Consider the following 16,162-nt stretch of genomic DNA (forward strand, 5'->3'; position numbering starts at 1 on the left):
TCAAAAGGTGAGGAAATATATTTTGCCTCTTTAGTGAGGTCACACAGCAAAGTATATGAATATGGGGATGGGTAAAGATTTAAGATTGTTGATACAATCAGTCTACTCTACAAGGTAAAGGCAATGCCAGCAGAAGAAGGGGGCAAGGAAAGAAAGCCACTAATAAAACGTGCGTCACCAAAGTAGCTACCATTGTGGGAGATCAGTTTAAACCATAGGCCAAATTCTATGAGCCAGTATAAAACACTCCTTGCAGAGAAATCCCACCCAAGGGGCAAAGAAGAGGATGAGTATTTGTTGCTATGTTAGGATGAAATTTATATAGACGTACAAGAATAATAAAAGATAAATGTCTAAGAAGATAAGGGAACATATAATGAAGGGTGTTGACTGCTTGGATAAGTTTCTAGTTTATTAACCAGTAGTGAGAAGCATGTAAACATTTTGAACATAATCAGGGCTTATATAATGTAAAGATTGATTTGACAGTGGGGTAAGAGTGAATTGGATTCAGAAGAGATAAGAGGATAGGAAACCAATTATGAGCTCATTACAAAAGCCTTACAGAGCTGTAAGAAGTTATGAGAGTTAAAGCTTGAGTATTATCAATGGAAAGAGATAAGGGTGGATTTCACAGACATTGAAGGGGAAGACATGGTGAATACTTGTGGGTGACAAGAACCAGGAAAGTTGAAGATGTTTGGAAATGTGCCAGCCTGTGTGCATGAAGGAATGAAGGGGCTTAAGACAGAAATTGTAAAATTAGGAGAGTAAAATGATAAAAAATTATTCTTGGTAGAGGAGGACTAGTGGTATTGGTTTGGTTTTGCTCTTGTTGGGTTGACATGCTGAGAGAATTTGGCAGTTAGAGATTTTTGCAGGAGCTAGGTGCATACAACTATAGCTCAGTTGAGTATCAGACTTAAAAATGTAAAGTTAGAAAGTGTTCCAATGAGGCCAGTAGCTGTGGCCAGGCATGAAACAGGAAAGAAGCGATATGGAAGTGTCTTCACAGTTTTGCAGGCCATAAAGACACGTCCTAAATATGACTCATCAGAGAAGAGATGACTTCCCTTTTGCTCAAAGCCAGCCCAGCACTTTCTCCCATATAAAACTAGCCAAAGCACTGAACTCAATCAGCTCACCAAAGAAGGCTGGGGATGAACAGATGAACTTGAGAGATTTGTTCTCTCTTTTATTGAAGTCTCTATTAATTCCTGACCCTGGTTGTTCTGCAGTTTTTATTCAGTTGTGTCTGTGTTTTTGTCTGCATCTTCTTTTATCTGGCTCATTTTCAGGGATTTGTGTACTCTATTATGAATTTGTCTTTGAGAAATAATACCTGTGAGAATGCTGCTCCTTCAATTAGGGTCAGGATTGGAGGAAACATCATACAAAATACACAAGTAAGACTGGGATAAATTCTTCAAGGTAAGTGGTATTTGCACCTAAACCCAATTTGAGACCATAAACCAAATAAAAATGCCAGTGGACATTCCCTGATTTCTTCCAGAGAGGTTTAAATAGGACCAGGCCAACAGTGGTCTTCTGAAAGCTGGTTTATGGAAGATGTTATAATTATTTACAGTGTGAGAGGTAGCTCACTTCAAGGTCCCTAAAAAAAGTTGTTTGCAGCTTCACATCTTTCCTGCATGCTTGGAAATCCTCCTCCTACCCATATACAGAGGATCTCCTGCCACGTGAAATAATTCTTTATTAAATTCAGTCACAGCCAGAATAGACTCTACTCAAGTCCACAGTTACGTGTTCTCTTCTACTGAATGACATTTCATCTTTGATTCATGTTGTGCTATGTGTCAGCTTCCTTCCCAAACAATTATGTGCTTATTAATAATTATAACAATAACTCCTTGATATTAAGTATATCTTATTGCCAAGCCCTGTACTAAGCATTCTACCTATATTACTTCATTTTCATAATTAAAATGACCCTAGGAGGTAGATATTACTATCTCCATTTTATAGTGAAGAAACAGATTTAGTTACGTTAATAACTTGCCAAAAGCTATATGAATAAGAAGTGGCAATATGAGATTTGAACCCCTAGCTTCCCATGTATTTAAATAAGATAATATGTGAATATTTCTGAAGCCACTTGTCATATTTCCTAGGTAATTAAGCCTGGGTATGAGCTATTATACTTGCTTGAATATTTTATTTTTAAATGACCTTTCAAACTTGCAGCTGCTGGCTTTTTGGTAAATAACTACAGATGGTGGTGCTGGTTGGTATCTGTCCTCATTTGATCAGTTTTTCTTTTTAATGGTATCTCATGTACCCGTGATAATCATTACCCCAGGTACATGTGAAACAGTAAAGTAACAAAGATAAGAATAGTGCTGCATCATAGGCATAGAAACTACTGCCTCTGAGGCTGCGTTATTTCTGCTTATGCAAGGTAGGAAGGACCTGCCTTTGGCCTTACTAAACTTCACTGCATAAGTGGACATTGACTAAAAACTGTTATAGCTCTGCATGGACAGGCAAAGGCCAGAGAGAGATGTGATCTTCTCAAAGTGGGCTGGTCACTAAGAGGGGTCTGAGCATGATACTACTCTCCTGGTCAAAGTACCACAGTCTAGGCCTGGCCTTTGGCTGTGTTGCTTTAGGAATCAGGATACATAAACGTACTGGAAGTGGATCTGGTTCTTAGAATAGATTTAGTTAACCTTAAAAAAATTATAAAATCAGGATGCGCATTTTATGTATTTCTTAATAATGCTGAATTGCAATTTTTTAAGCATTTCAACATTATTAAAATGAAGACACCTCTTACAATGGAGAAATTCATTTAATGTGGTGGTGCTTCTTTTTCTTTAAGGTTCTTTGAAAATACATGGTTATGGCCAGGCATGGTGGCTCACACCTGTAACCTCAGCACTTTGGGAGGCCAAGGTGGGCGGATCACCTGAGGTTCAAGAGCAACCTGACCAACATGGTGAAAACCCGTCTCTAGTAAAAATACAAAATATCCGCCGGGCGTGGTGGCATGCACCTGTAATCCCAACTACTCGAGAGGCTGAGGGAAGAGAATTGCTTGAACCTAGGAGGTGGAGGTTGCAGTGAGCCGAGATTGCACCATTGCACTCCAGCCTGGGTGAAAAAGCAAGACTCTGTCTCGAGAAAAAAAATACATGGTTACATACCATAATCAGCATCTCAACATTGAGAAAAGGCAGCAATTAAAATGTGAAATATAAGTCCCCAAAAGACTAGGATCCTTTGCCTAGTATATTCTGTCCCATTAGGCAAGGTACCTAGGAAATAAATTTATAATCAGAAGGCTGCCAGGTGAACATGAAATCCAGTCAGAGAGTGGATATAATCAAAGTTAATTCTTTGACATAAATGTTTTTTAAAAATTTTACATTTAAAGCACCCATATCTAAATCAGAAGATAAGCAACACTAGTTCCTTGGAGAGTACTTGGTGACCTTCATAGATAGGGTGGACTAGCTCTGAGCATCCATTGTCACCTCCTTCTTGCCCTGCAGAGTTTGGAAAGGTAAGAATTACAGTTCCCGTTCTGTATAACTATAGGGTTCTGGAGGTGAAGTAGATTCTTCCAGGATGTTCATTTGTGCAACATTTGGGAGACATAGGAGGCTGAGGCCATTTTTATTTTCTTATGCTTTTGGCTGTGCTGTTTTCTGCTAGTAACAGAGTTCCAGCATCTAGTCTCCTGCTTTGAGGTTTATTTGCAGTAGTGGCAGCTTTTTGAATCCTTCATCATAGCTTTAGTGGCATGTGCTTGAATGATAGAGTTTTGGTAGCAGTTTCAATTTCCAGTACTGATCCTTGACTGATACAATGATTTCCTCCCTCTGATAGTCATGTTCTTTTTTGTTGTTGTTGTTGTTATGTTAATATATCCTGTCAAGTTACAGTCAGCTTTTGACAATCTGGGAAGCATTTGTTTCTTTAGAATATTTATGTACTTTTCTGCCTTATGACATCTTGATACTACATTTGGCTCTTGGAGAACAATGTTGCTTGCAAGCTTAGGGAAGCATCTAATTTTTGCCTCCTTTACAGTCCATAGAAAAAAAGTAAAACATATACTGAGAAGGTGCTTCAACACATGTTCACAGGTATAGAAATCACAAGTAAGTGATGGGGAACATCACCATATATGTGAAAGTGAGTTACACAATAATGCTATTGCAAGTCATTTTATAATTGTTAGAACGTATACTCCTCCATACTCTACAAGTTAAATTGCATTAGACCAGATCTTCTGCCTGTGAAACATCACTTCATTTTCTCTTTGCAGAACAACCTCAACAGGTTGTCAGGACTGTGTAGAGAAGCTTGGCTGTTGTATGCAAGTCACAGCTACTATAGGCTGAGAATGATGCTTGTTTTTTCACATGGCCAAAGAATGCATAATTTGGAAAGCTTAATATTTCACATAGGCTTCTTTCATCTTCCAAACTCAAGGTAATATCAGAAATGATATTCCCACGTGAAAAGCATAAGATGTGACTGCCTCCTCCTTTCCTCAAAGCCATCAGGCTGATCTGAGGTAAAACTGTTTTGGACTTAACCCAGCATTTGGTATGCCATCTAATGTTCATCAGGAAGTAATCCACTGACCAACTAACCATTGGCTTCTTCTAGGGGCCAGCAATTATTTCTATCTTTTAAAAATAGCTAAGATTTATGCCAATGACACCACAATCCTGTTCCTTCTTACCACCAATTGCAGCTCCTCATTTTTATCTGCTCATTATATCCAACTGTGTTTAAATTAGCACACCAAGGCTACAATCCTTTCAATTCACCAGAACAGGTAACTTTAGCTCACGCTGACAAATGCAGGGCTTGTTTGCTTAGACATACTTTTTTCTAAGGTAGTTTGTAAGAAAAGAAGAGGAAATACTGGAAGCTCAAAATTAGGTCTGGCCCATCAGACATTCACCTGTTTTAAAATATTACACTATAATTTTGTTGTGGTTAGGAGAGAACCAAGGGCCTTTGTATAGGAGAGAGAAGTGTGGATTCAATGAGGTCATCTTGACAGGATGTGTCCCCAGTTCCCTTTAGTGACTCACTGTAAATTAATTTTCCATCAGTATGTTTAAACTGTACTTTGACTTCATTTTGTTCTCACTTTGTGCAGTATGTTAGGATGTTTATTACTACATAAACTTTGTGGTTATTATGGTTCTCAAGTTATCTCCTTAAAGTCCCACGAGTCCTGGAATTCACTAAGCAAGACTGTAACAATTCTTTAAGAAGCAGAAGATGATAGTTGAAAAATAAAAACAAGAATGTAGGTTAAAAAAGCACAGGAGAGAGTAAAATGAGAAAATAAAACAGTTCTTTTTTTCTTTGCCATTCTCTTCTCTGTCTTTTAGTGCTTATCTTCTACTGTCTTCAGTTTATAAAATTAGGTTGTCTTCTTTTTTCTGCATTATTGTCTATTTCCTTTTGTAGCCAGGGGTCATTGATGAGTAATGCATCATTGGCAACTTGTGCTGTCAGGTGGAACAGAAAATAGGAGTCGTGTTTCTCCATTCATCTTTGGGCTTTTACACTGCATAGGATGCTGGCCTCAGAAATAACAACCACTGGTGCCTCACCATTGTTAAAGCAGTATATATTTGTATAAACTTACTGTTTTCCAGAAACTTTCATTGTAATTTCCACCCTTGGTAGTGTCTATCCATTTGCCTTTGTTCTGTTCTTTACACTGGAGGAATTCAGTCCTTTTACATCACAAGTTTTCCAATATTTGAAAAATGTATCACGTCTTCCGTAGGCCCTTTACCTTCAAGCTAAGAATCTCATTTGGCATGCATTTAAAGTCTTCATTACACAGGTCATTTTTTTCTAGTTTGTCAAAATCCTTGAAATGTATCATGGAGAACTGCAAAGACTCCTCTTGACTCTTACCTCCATTGATCCAGAAAAGATACTTAAAAAAATCATAAGTTAATATTCCGTGTCTTTTCACACTTCTGACACATATGGAACCTAAGGCCAACTAAAATTTCCATATCTTTTTTATAAGCCAGTTTGCTCCCATATTTTTGCATACTTTTGTTTTCATCTTACATGAAGGACTTTAATTATTTTTTTTTAACTTTCAACTGGTTTGTTTTAACCCCCAACTCCTGGTTGTTAAAAACAATTTTGAATCTTGAGTTTGTCAGTTTATTGAGCTACACCCTTAATTTTGATAACAACATTTTCCAATGACCTTGAAGATGAGAACATTGTAGCTATAGGATGTGGTCCTTTGTAGCTGTTGAATACAATTGAATTCAGCATTAGCAGGTTGGAGCTCTGTGAAGCCATGCTAGAGAATTATCCATGAAAGAGCATCTTATTACTATAGCTACTATTATTATCTCTTCAGCTTCATGTTTCACCACTCCTACCCTCCTTTCCCTTCAGCTTTCTGGGTTCCAGCCACCATAGCTTCCCTCACTTTTTCAAACACGTCAGGCTCCCTCCTGTCCAGTCCCCTGCCCAGTCTGCTCCCCTTCATCTCCCTATTTCCTCTGTTTGCCTATAGAACTTAGACCCTGCCTTCAGTCTCAGCACTCTCTGATCCCTAGGATTAGGACCATTCCGTCTTGTCTCTACTTTTGTGATTATTTTATTAATATTTGCCTCCCCTGATACTGAAAGTAGTAGTTTATTTTGCTTACTACTGTACCTTTTGTGCCTGACGCAGTGTTTGACACAGAACAATGCATCATTACCATTTTAATTGCTTTGGCTCATAAACGTCTGCCATGTCATGTCACATCATGCCAGTAGGTGACACCAAAATGCATATTATCTGTGACTAAGCCCCTGAAATACAGCTGTGGCTTCATCTCAGCATAGTCTGAAGCCCAAGAGCAGTTCAGAAAGTCTGTTTTTCAGTTTTTTAGGAGTGGAAAAAGTTTGAGAATTCAATATATGCTTATATTTATGTTCAAATAAATATTACCTAGCTGTGAGTAATCTTCCAAGTGTGTTGTTAATAATTTAAAAATTTGATATTCACAAATTAAAATAATTACCCTTCTAAAATTTGAGGATCCTAATTTAATATTCTGCTAAGAAATCCCACGGCCAAGCAATGCTTAGCAAGAACTTCTAACACATACTTACATTGTTGGGATTGCCCAAATTTTCAGAGAAGATTCTCTAACCTCGTTATAATTTTAGGATTGTTTTAAGCTAGCTATGGTTTTCAGTTGCTCCTATTTTTGCATTATTTAATGTATGTGTAGAATTATTCCTAGGTTACACTTTTCCTGATGGCTTTGTTCCTGCGTAATTGCTGAAATGCTACTATTCTAATTGTTCCTCCCCAGTTGTTACCATCACAAAGCTTTCTTCAATGCTAGAATCAGTGAAGTAGACCATATTTTCTTTTGTTTTCTTTTCAGCTCAGTGAATCCTGATCAGAGAAAGTTTGAGAAATGCTGCTTTTGAACAGTGCTTAGAGAGAAGTGCAAATGTCTATGTAGGGAGCTGGGGGGTTGGGGGTCTGTAGGAGAGAAGTTTTGGGAACCTAGGCAGAAATTGAAAGTAGGAAAGACTTTGAATTTCTAAAGTTTAATTTGTTCAAAATTTGCATTTTATTCTAGAATCAACCAAACACCTATTATGTTCCCATTTTTTCTTTTTAAGACAAGTTTATTTTCCATTGTGTACCATTAGGTAAAGTAGATAGTTCCTAGGGTGGGCCATTTCATCCTGTAGCTTGTTTGCTGGGCTGAGCACTTCCAAGCATCTCTATTTCCTTCTGTACTGCACAATCATGAAGATGAAACTGTCAGTGAATAAGTATGATCATGTGAAAAACTTTATCTAAAGCACACTGTTAACCCTTCTTTTATTTTTCAATAAAATGATTGTTTTATTTCAAAAGTTCCAAAGTTTAGAATTTTAAAAATATAAGACTACTTCTAAGACTCCAATCATAATTTGTCATAGAATTTGCCAGAAAAGTTGCTCTATCTGCTCTATCTTCCTTTCTTTGATGACTTTATTTTGATGAGTCAGATATATGAATGTAACGGTTTCTGATTAGTATGATAACTTCTAGAAGACAGGAAAACCTGAACAAATTCAATATATGGGTAATTGCCAAGTCTTGTTTACTGTATTTCTAACTCTTCTTTGAACAAACATTTTACAAGGCTTTAAGGGCACTTGGCAACTGTCATTCACTTATTATTTCCTTTATTCAATCATTCTTTTTTCATTCAGATTTTTTACACGCTAATCATACACAAGACAATGCTGTACATGCTGCGAATAATAAATATATGGATGATACAATCCTTTTATACTGTGAGCTTATAATACAATACTAATAAATTTAGGTCCTTGTTATGTTACTTTAATTCTTCCACTTACATTATTCTCTTCCTTCCTAACCTTGTTTGTTTGAAAGTTTGACAAGCAGCTAAATTCTACCAATAAAGCTTAGAGAAAGTAGTGTAGTCATGAATTGGGATTGAGGGTTTTGGGGCAGAAACGACAGTGAACTTTTTTCTCCATGAAATAGGAAAATATATTAAAAATAGAAAACGTCATTTGGCTTAATAAAGATAAACAGAATAGTAATGGCTAACATTTCTAATCATCTTGCATATATTAGCTTGTTCTCTTCCTAGTAACAATTCATAATGGGTACTATTGTTTCTAATAATTTGTAAATGAGGAAATAGGCATATGCGATAAAGATTGAAAATAAATGCCATGAACTGAGAAAAAAAATGTTAGATTCTCATGATTGTTCTTTTCTTGGAGTCACTGTTGAACATGTCTTGATAGTAGGCCTGCAAGTCCTATTGGGCCTTTGGTAACTGCATCGTTTAGAAGAAGTACAGTATAAGGGAATTTGAATTATAGTAAATAATATTTCAGACTTCATGAATTTACTTTTGTGTTAATCCTATTAAGGGCAGTCTCTGAAGTCACGTGAATTGAAATGTACTTAGGAGGAAGACATCAAGTCTTAAGGAATGAAGTTTCAATTCCTTATCTTAAGTCAACACAGATAGAGTTCGATGAAAGAATCCTCATGAAACCTGGCTTAACATTTGAAAGAGATATTCTTAAACCAAGAAGTATTGTGTTAAGCACAAAGAAGGGGAGATGAAATATATAATTTTCATAAAGGAAATTACTTCTAGGATTCCTCCTTTTCATGTATACTAGTATCTCATTAGCTACTGCAGACCTGCTTTTGAGAAAAATATAAAAGCAAATATATGTCAGCATGACAAAAAGAAAAGAGGAGAGTAACATTTTTGAGATTAAGGGTGAAAAACTCAATCAGAAAACTGGGGGTAAATTTTGACATTAGTCTTCAGGTATCGTGGCCATACCCATGATTACTATGGCAACAGGTAGCATAACAGTGACATAGCCTACCAGTTTGAGTGCCAAGTTTAGAAGACCAGTCACACCCTGCACAGCTCAACAGGCTGTCTCTATATTTCTCCTTTTCTGCTGAGTGGCTGTTGAAAGACCAAAACCACAGAGACGCTCATTGGCCTCAGCAACTATATTAATTAAATAATTCAAACATTTATTTATTCTTTCATTTATTCAGCAAATATTTAGAGTCTAGCTACCTAGAAACCCTTCTCCTGGGGGCAAAGCCAGTTCTTAGAGAAAGCTTGATACACTGCTTGATCTGTTTTTCCCTTAAAGAGGCTGGCTACAGAATAATAATGCTGCTTTCTATATTTCTTAAAAAAAAAAGCTGATGAACTTTTAGGAGCATCAGCAGGTTATTTGATCAAAACGAATGACTTGCAAACATTTGGTTTTTTGGCACCCCTAAGACTACTAAAGTTAGGCTCCTGCAGGAATCTGCTGAAATCACTAGTAATGACTTTGCAATTCAGCTTACTTTAATCTCTCCGAGGATGATTTTTCTTAGCTTGATAAAGTTTGTGGATTTAGTCTTTAATGCTAATGACAAAAAGAGCTTAAATGCCCAAGAGCAGAAATGAAACAAACAAACAAGTAAGAGAAACAAAAAAATGGAGTGGAAATAAGAAAAATGGAAGAAAATTTTTGAAAATCAGTTGTATATCAGGCTTGTTATATACATTATTGTATGCAATTCTTTCAATAAATGTAATAGGTAGGTAAGGTATCACCCTCATTTTACAGATGAGACACATGCTCAGCAGGGAGCCCAAGGTCACGCCCCTTGTCTTGGGTTGGGCAGACCAGGATTCTAACTAAATCCATCTAACCCCCAAACTCAGGTTCTAGAATTTAGATTATTTTAATGTCTATTAAATTTCACTCAAAATAAGGCACACATAAGATCATCAAAAAATTATTGAGACTCAAAGGACATTGGTTAATAGCAGAATGTATGAAGTTCACAATCTATTACTATGATAAGGCAGCTGCCTATTTACTCACTTGTACATTTGCTTTTTTTCAGATAATTGCAACTGTAATAAGGAAATAATTCTTTAAACGAGTGCACTAAGGTTATCTAGAAAGAAAGTTTTAATATTATGCGTGAATACAAGATACTTAGAAAAAAATGAAGAATCTGTGGCCCAGAAAGGATTATTGGGCTCCCCATTTATTGATTTATTCCCTTACAAATTCAAGGATATTTTTAAATTGAAAATTATGTGTTAGGAATTTTTCTAGATGCTGAAGCCCATGCTTGGGTATTTAAGATTCAGCCCTTCCACTTACCTAATATGTTCAAAACAGTCTGCAAATGCCTTCTCTATACCTAAAACTGTTTTAGGCACTTGGCATGCCTTAATGAATCAACAGACAAAGATATGTGCTCTCTTGAAACTTATATTGTACTGGCAGAGATAAAATATCAACAAATAAGTAGGACATATGATGATGATGAAAATTAGGCAAAGAGAGTGGGGAGTATGAAACTAAAGATATAGGATTAAAATAGGATGATCGGAGAATTCAATGGGAAAGTTATGTGAGTCAAATATTTGAAGGAGATGTGTGTCAAGCAAATATCTTGGGAACAAATATTTCGTGAGCCAGGAAGAACAAGCACACAGTCTCCAAGGGGGCAGTGAGTCAGGGATGTTTGAAGAAGAGTGGTGTGATCATTGTGACTGCCTGGAGTGAACTGAGCATGGGAGCAGTGGCAGGAGACGAGATCACAGCTGCTACTGGGAGCCAGATTGTGTGGGGCTTTGTGGCCAGGTTATAGATGTTGGCTCTCATTCTCAGGGAGATAGGAAAACATTGCAAGATTATGAGCTGACATGACTCAAATGGGGTTACTCTGACTTCTGTGATTTAAAAAAAAAAAAAATAGCCTATGGGAAGAAAAGAACAGAAACTGTGCACCACTTAGGAATATGATAATAATTCAAATGAAAGGTGGTGGTGTCTTGGGTAAGGATGCAAGTGGTGGAAAGAGGTGAGCTTCTGGTGATAGGTCACAGAAAGTTCCAACATGCTTGGCCTGGTAGGTTCTGCTTCACAAATACCAACTTTCAGGTAAATAGCAAGTATAAATATAATAAGCAATTTCCTGAACATAATGGGAAAGAAATAATTGCAGGCAGACACTCGGGACAGGAGGCTGACACTTGAAAGAAGGGAAGGGCACTGAGTGAGTTTCCTGTCTTTGGAGCTTTTAATCTGAGAGCAGATCCCAATCTGTAACAAACAAGGGCCACTAAAACCTAGACAGTAGCTATATAACCTCATAGACTTAATTAACTTCAGGACAGATTCGGGGGGACCTTGGCAATTGTAAAGTGAGTGGGGGTAATCCTAGAAAGGAGTGAGTCACATAAAGGGAACTACAAATTCTGCACAGAAATGCTGCTCACGTTTCTGGGTGACATTGAAGAATGCATGTGCAGAGCAGATTCCAAGCAGTGCACCTAAAGCTAAAAGAACTAAATTGAATATTAGAATCTGGAGCTTGAGTTCAGCCAAGTTAACTATCTGTTAGAACAACCTAGTGATATTCTCTAAGGGAAAATAAGAGAATTGAGAGTCTCTTTGATGTACCATTTTTTGATGTCCAGGATACCATATAAAATTATGGGCTATACAAATAAACAAGAAAGGCCCAGTGTGGTGGCTCATGCCTTTAATCCCAGCACTTTTGGAGGTAGAGGTGGGTGGATCACAACGTCAGGAGTTCAAGACCTGCCTGGCCCAGATGGTGAAACCCCGTCCTTACTAAAAATACAAAAATTAGCCAAGTGTGGTGCCAGGTGCCTGTAATCCCAGCTACTCGGGAGGCTGAGGCAGAGAATTGCTTGAACCCGGGAGGCGGAGGTTGCAGTGAGCCAAGATCACACCACTGCACTCTAGCTTGGGTGACAAAGTGAGACTCCATCTAAAATAAAAATAAAAATAAAAAATAAAAAATAAATAAACAAAAAAATATGTCTCAGATTTAAGAGAAAGGTAGTCAGTAGAAACCGATCCCAAGATGACCAGAATGTTAGAATCAGCAGACAAAAATTTTAAAGTGGCTATTATAAATATATTTAAAATGTAAAGAAAAATATGCTCATACCAAATGAAAATACAGGACATCTCAGTAGAGAAATAGAAAGTATTTTAAAAGAATAAAAATGAAATTCTGAAACTGAAAAACAGAGTATCTAAAATGGAAGAAATCACTAGATGGGCTTATCAGCAGATTGGAAATGGCAGAAGAAAAGCTTGCTGAACTTGAAGAAAGATCTATTTAAAATGATCTAATTTGAAGGGCAGAGAGAAAAAAAGATTGCTAAGAAATGTACAGAGGTTCAGGAGCATATGACAATTTAAAAAGCCTAACATACCTGTGACTTGAGTCCTAGAAAGGGATGAGGGTTAGAAGATAGCGGAAAACACATATACATACATAATATTCAATGTTTTTCCTTTTGGTGAAGGACACAAATCTACTAATTCAAGAAGCTCAGCAAATTCCAAACAGAAAACATACAGATAAGCCAACAACTAGGCACATGATAGTTAAACTTCTGACAACTAAAGCTTAAACAAATCTTAGCCGCTACTGGAAAATAAAAATGATATATTTCACATAGAGGAAAAATGATTTTAATTATCACCAATTTTTAATCTGGAACATTAAAAGCCAGAAGACAATAATGATCTTTAAAAGGTAGATAGATAATAAAATTGACAACCCTGAATTTTACACTTGATCTTAGCCAAAAGGCAGAGAAGCGATACAACCCTAACTTCTATACCCAGCAAAATATCCCTCAAGAATAAAGCCAAAATAAAGACATTTTCAGATAAAATAAAACTGAAAGAAGTTCTTACTAGCAGATCTGTACTAACCGACTGTTTAAAAAAATGCTTTTCAGACTGAAGGAAAGTGATAATCAAGAGAGACTTACATTTTTCAGAAAGAAGAATGAAAATGAAAATACGGGTAGACATACAAGACAAATTTTTTCTTCTAATTTCGTTAAAGTACATATGATAGTTTGAAGCAAAAATTATGTTATGTTACAATGTAAAAAGAAGAGAGGATAAATGAACCTAGGTGATTGCAAGTTGCTTACATTTTAGGTGATATAATACAATTTTAAGTTGCTTACATTTTAGGTGATATTATACAATTTCAACTCGAGGTAGACATTGAAAAGTTAAGGTTGTATATTGTACTTCCTAGAGCAACCACTAGAAAAGTAATACAAGAGGAAACAGCTAGAATTATAATATACCTTAAAATGGAATTATAAAGAACTTCTATTAATTTCCTCTCCCACCCCCTCAAAAAGGAAGAAAATAACAATAACAACAACAACAAAAATGAAGGAACAAAAAATAGGAAGTGTAGGAGGGAAAAAACTTTTCTTCTACCTTCCCAAATTCAGTAGCTAGAACTTATGAATTAAACTGACAAAAACCAGATAAACAAGAGAAAAATGTTATGCTTACAGAAGCCAGCAAAAATCTCATTAAAATGTTAAAGACTTCATACATAACTTAGTAGAAAAAAGGGAAGGGGAGGAAAAGGTTTCTGTAAGAAAAGCAGATGGATTTCCTTAAGAAACACAAGTGGTTTTCTAGATTAAACGTTTGTGATAATTGCCTGCCTCAGTGGGTAGCTCATGGCTGTAATTCCAGTGATGGGAGTGGGAATAGGCTGAGATGGGAGGATTGCTTGTAGCCCAGAAATTTTGCTTCAGTGAGTCATGATTGTGCCACTGCATTCCAGCCTGGGTGACAGAGTGAGACCCTGAAAGTTTGTGATAATATTTGTATATACAAGTATGAGCATACTCTTTCCATCTTCTTCAGGGTCATAAAACTCTTCTGGAGAGAGGATTTATGGTAGTTCTCATTTCTCAGAAGTTTTTGCGTTTGGTCAGATAAGGAAAGCTCAGCTCTGAGAAATTTTCTTTGTGCATCTGCTGACTTTCAATTGCCTTCAGCTCAAATTATATATATAATAAAGTGGCATATTTTGGGATGGCATGTTCTGATTCTCTCTAGAAGAATAAAATGGAGTAACAAAAGGAAATGGTAGATTTAAATTCAAATGTATCAATAATCATACTCGGTGTAAACTGACTAAGCACTCCAATTTAAAGGTAGAAATCATTACACTGAACTAAAAAGCGAAGACACAAGACCAAACCACATGCTGTCTATAAGATACTTTAAATATGAGACAGACAGGTTCAAAATAATTGGTTGGAAAAAATATACTATGCAAACAATAAGTATAAAATACCTGAAGATAACTATTTTTTAATATTTTTTAGCAGATAAGGTAGATGTCAAGTAAAAGAGTATTATCAGAGATAAAGAGGGAGATTATGTAATGACCAAAAGGTCAAATATATCAGAAGACATAATAATCAGAAATCTATATGCACTTCATAACAGAGTTTCAAAATACATGAAGCAAAATTTGAGAGAACTAAAAGGAACATATAAATAATTTTACAACCACAGTTTGAGATTTTAACACTCTCTCTTAGCAATTGATAGAACTAGATAAAAGCATCAATACAAACATAGATTATTTGAACAACGCTTTCAACCACCTTGACGTAATTCACTATATTAGACTCCATCCAAAAACTATAGAATGCAACTGTCTGGCCTAATGGGAAAGATGGAACTGCTATTGACAGATGTGGTAAAACTAAGAAATGCACTGATGAGAAAATATCAAGTGTTCAGTTTTCACCACACACATTTGAAATGTTCATTAATTACCAGTGGATATGTTGAACAGACCAAAGTTATATGAGTCTGGATTTCAGACAAGAGGATTAGATTTGAGTATAAGTTTGAGTATTACCAACATGTAAATAATATTTAAAGTCAAAGGACTGCAGTTTTCATTAGAGCAGTCAAGCAGTCATATAGAAAAAAGAAGAGGGTCAAAGACTGAGTGTTAGGGTGATGGAACATTTAGCGATAGGGTAAATGAGGAGGAGCTGGTAAAAGATATTGAGAAATAAATCATTAGTGTCTTAATAGTCAGTTTTGGTGGAGTGACAAGGTGAAACACCTGACCAGGGAGGGTTCAAGGAAGAGAAGTTGATTGAATTTGGAAACAGTGAGTACAGATCAAAGGTGGGAAAAGGTGAGTGTGTGGGGAGGTGTTAAAAATTTTTTTTTTCTTTTTTGGTAAAAGTCCAGAGAGTAAATATTTTAGGCTGTGTGGATCATATGGTCTCTGTTGTAACTGCTTAACTCCACTATTGAAGTACAAAAGCAGACATAGACAATACTAAATGAAAGAGTAAGGGAGTATGGTTGCATTCTAATAAAACATTAATGATAAAAGCAGTGAGCCATATTTGACCCACAGATTTTAGTTTGCTACCCCTGATATGGATAATTCTATTGAAAAACAGTTCTCTGATTTCGTCAAAACTGGAGGAGGATGGGAAGCCAGGAGGCTCAGATGAACGTTTATTTTTCGGGAGACAGAACAAAATAATTGCTGGTGTGATGACCTTGAATAGTATTAGTCCACTCAGGGAATTTACATTTTGACAGGGCAAAATTCACAAATAAATAAATACAAATTTGTTTCTGTTTTGGTGAGAGTTGACGCTATAAGCTTGAATGAGATTGCCAAAGAGAGTATGTAGAGAGAGAGGAAAAGTCAGTTAAGGACATAAATTAGGAAATCCCCGGGATAGGGTAGAAGAAAGAG

General features: G+C 36.3%; 1 long non-coding RNA gene across 1 annotated transcript in view; it reads left to right on the forward strand.

Moving 5' to 3' along the window:
* Positions 1-1,296: 1,296 nt before the first annotated feature.
* The window catches only part of LOC144341156 (uncharacterized), a 60,853-nt gene continuing 45,987 nt past the window's right edge, over positions 1,297-16,162 (forward strand). Inside the window, exon 1 of the long non-coding RNA XR_013417897.1 lies at positions 1,297-1,431. This is a non-coding gene — a long non-coding RNA (uncharacterized LOC144341156). The remainder of the gene's footprint in view (positions 1,432-16,162) is intronic.

Source organism: Macaca mulatta, chromosome 5, assembly GCF_049350105.2.
Source record: "Macaca mulatta isolate MMU2019108-1 chromosome 5, T2T-MMU8v2.0, whole genome shotgun sequence".
Taxonomy (NCBI): Eukaryota; Metazoa; Chordata; class Mammalia; order Primates; family Cercopithecidae; genus Macaca; species Macaca mulatta.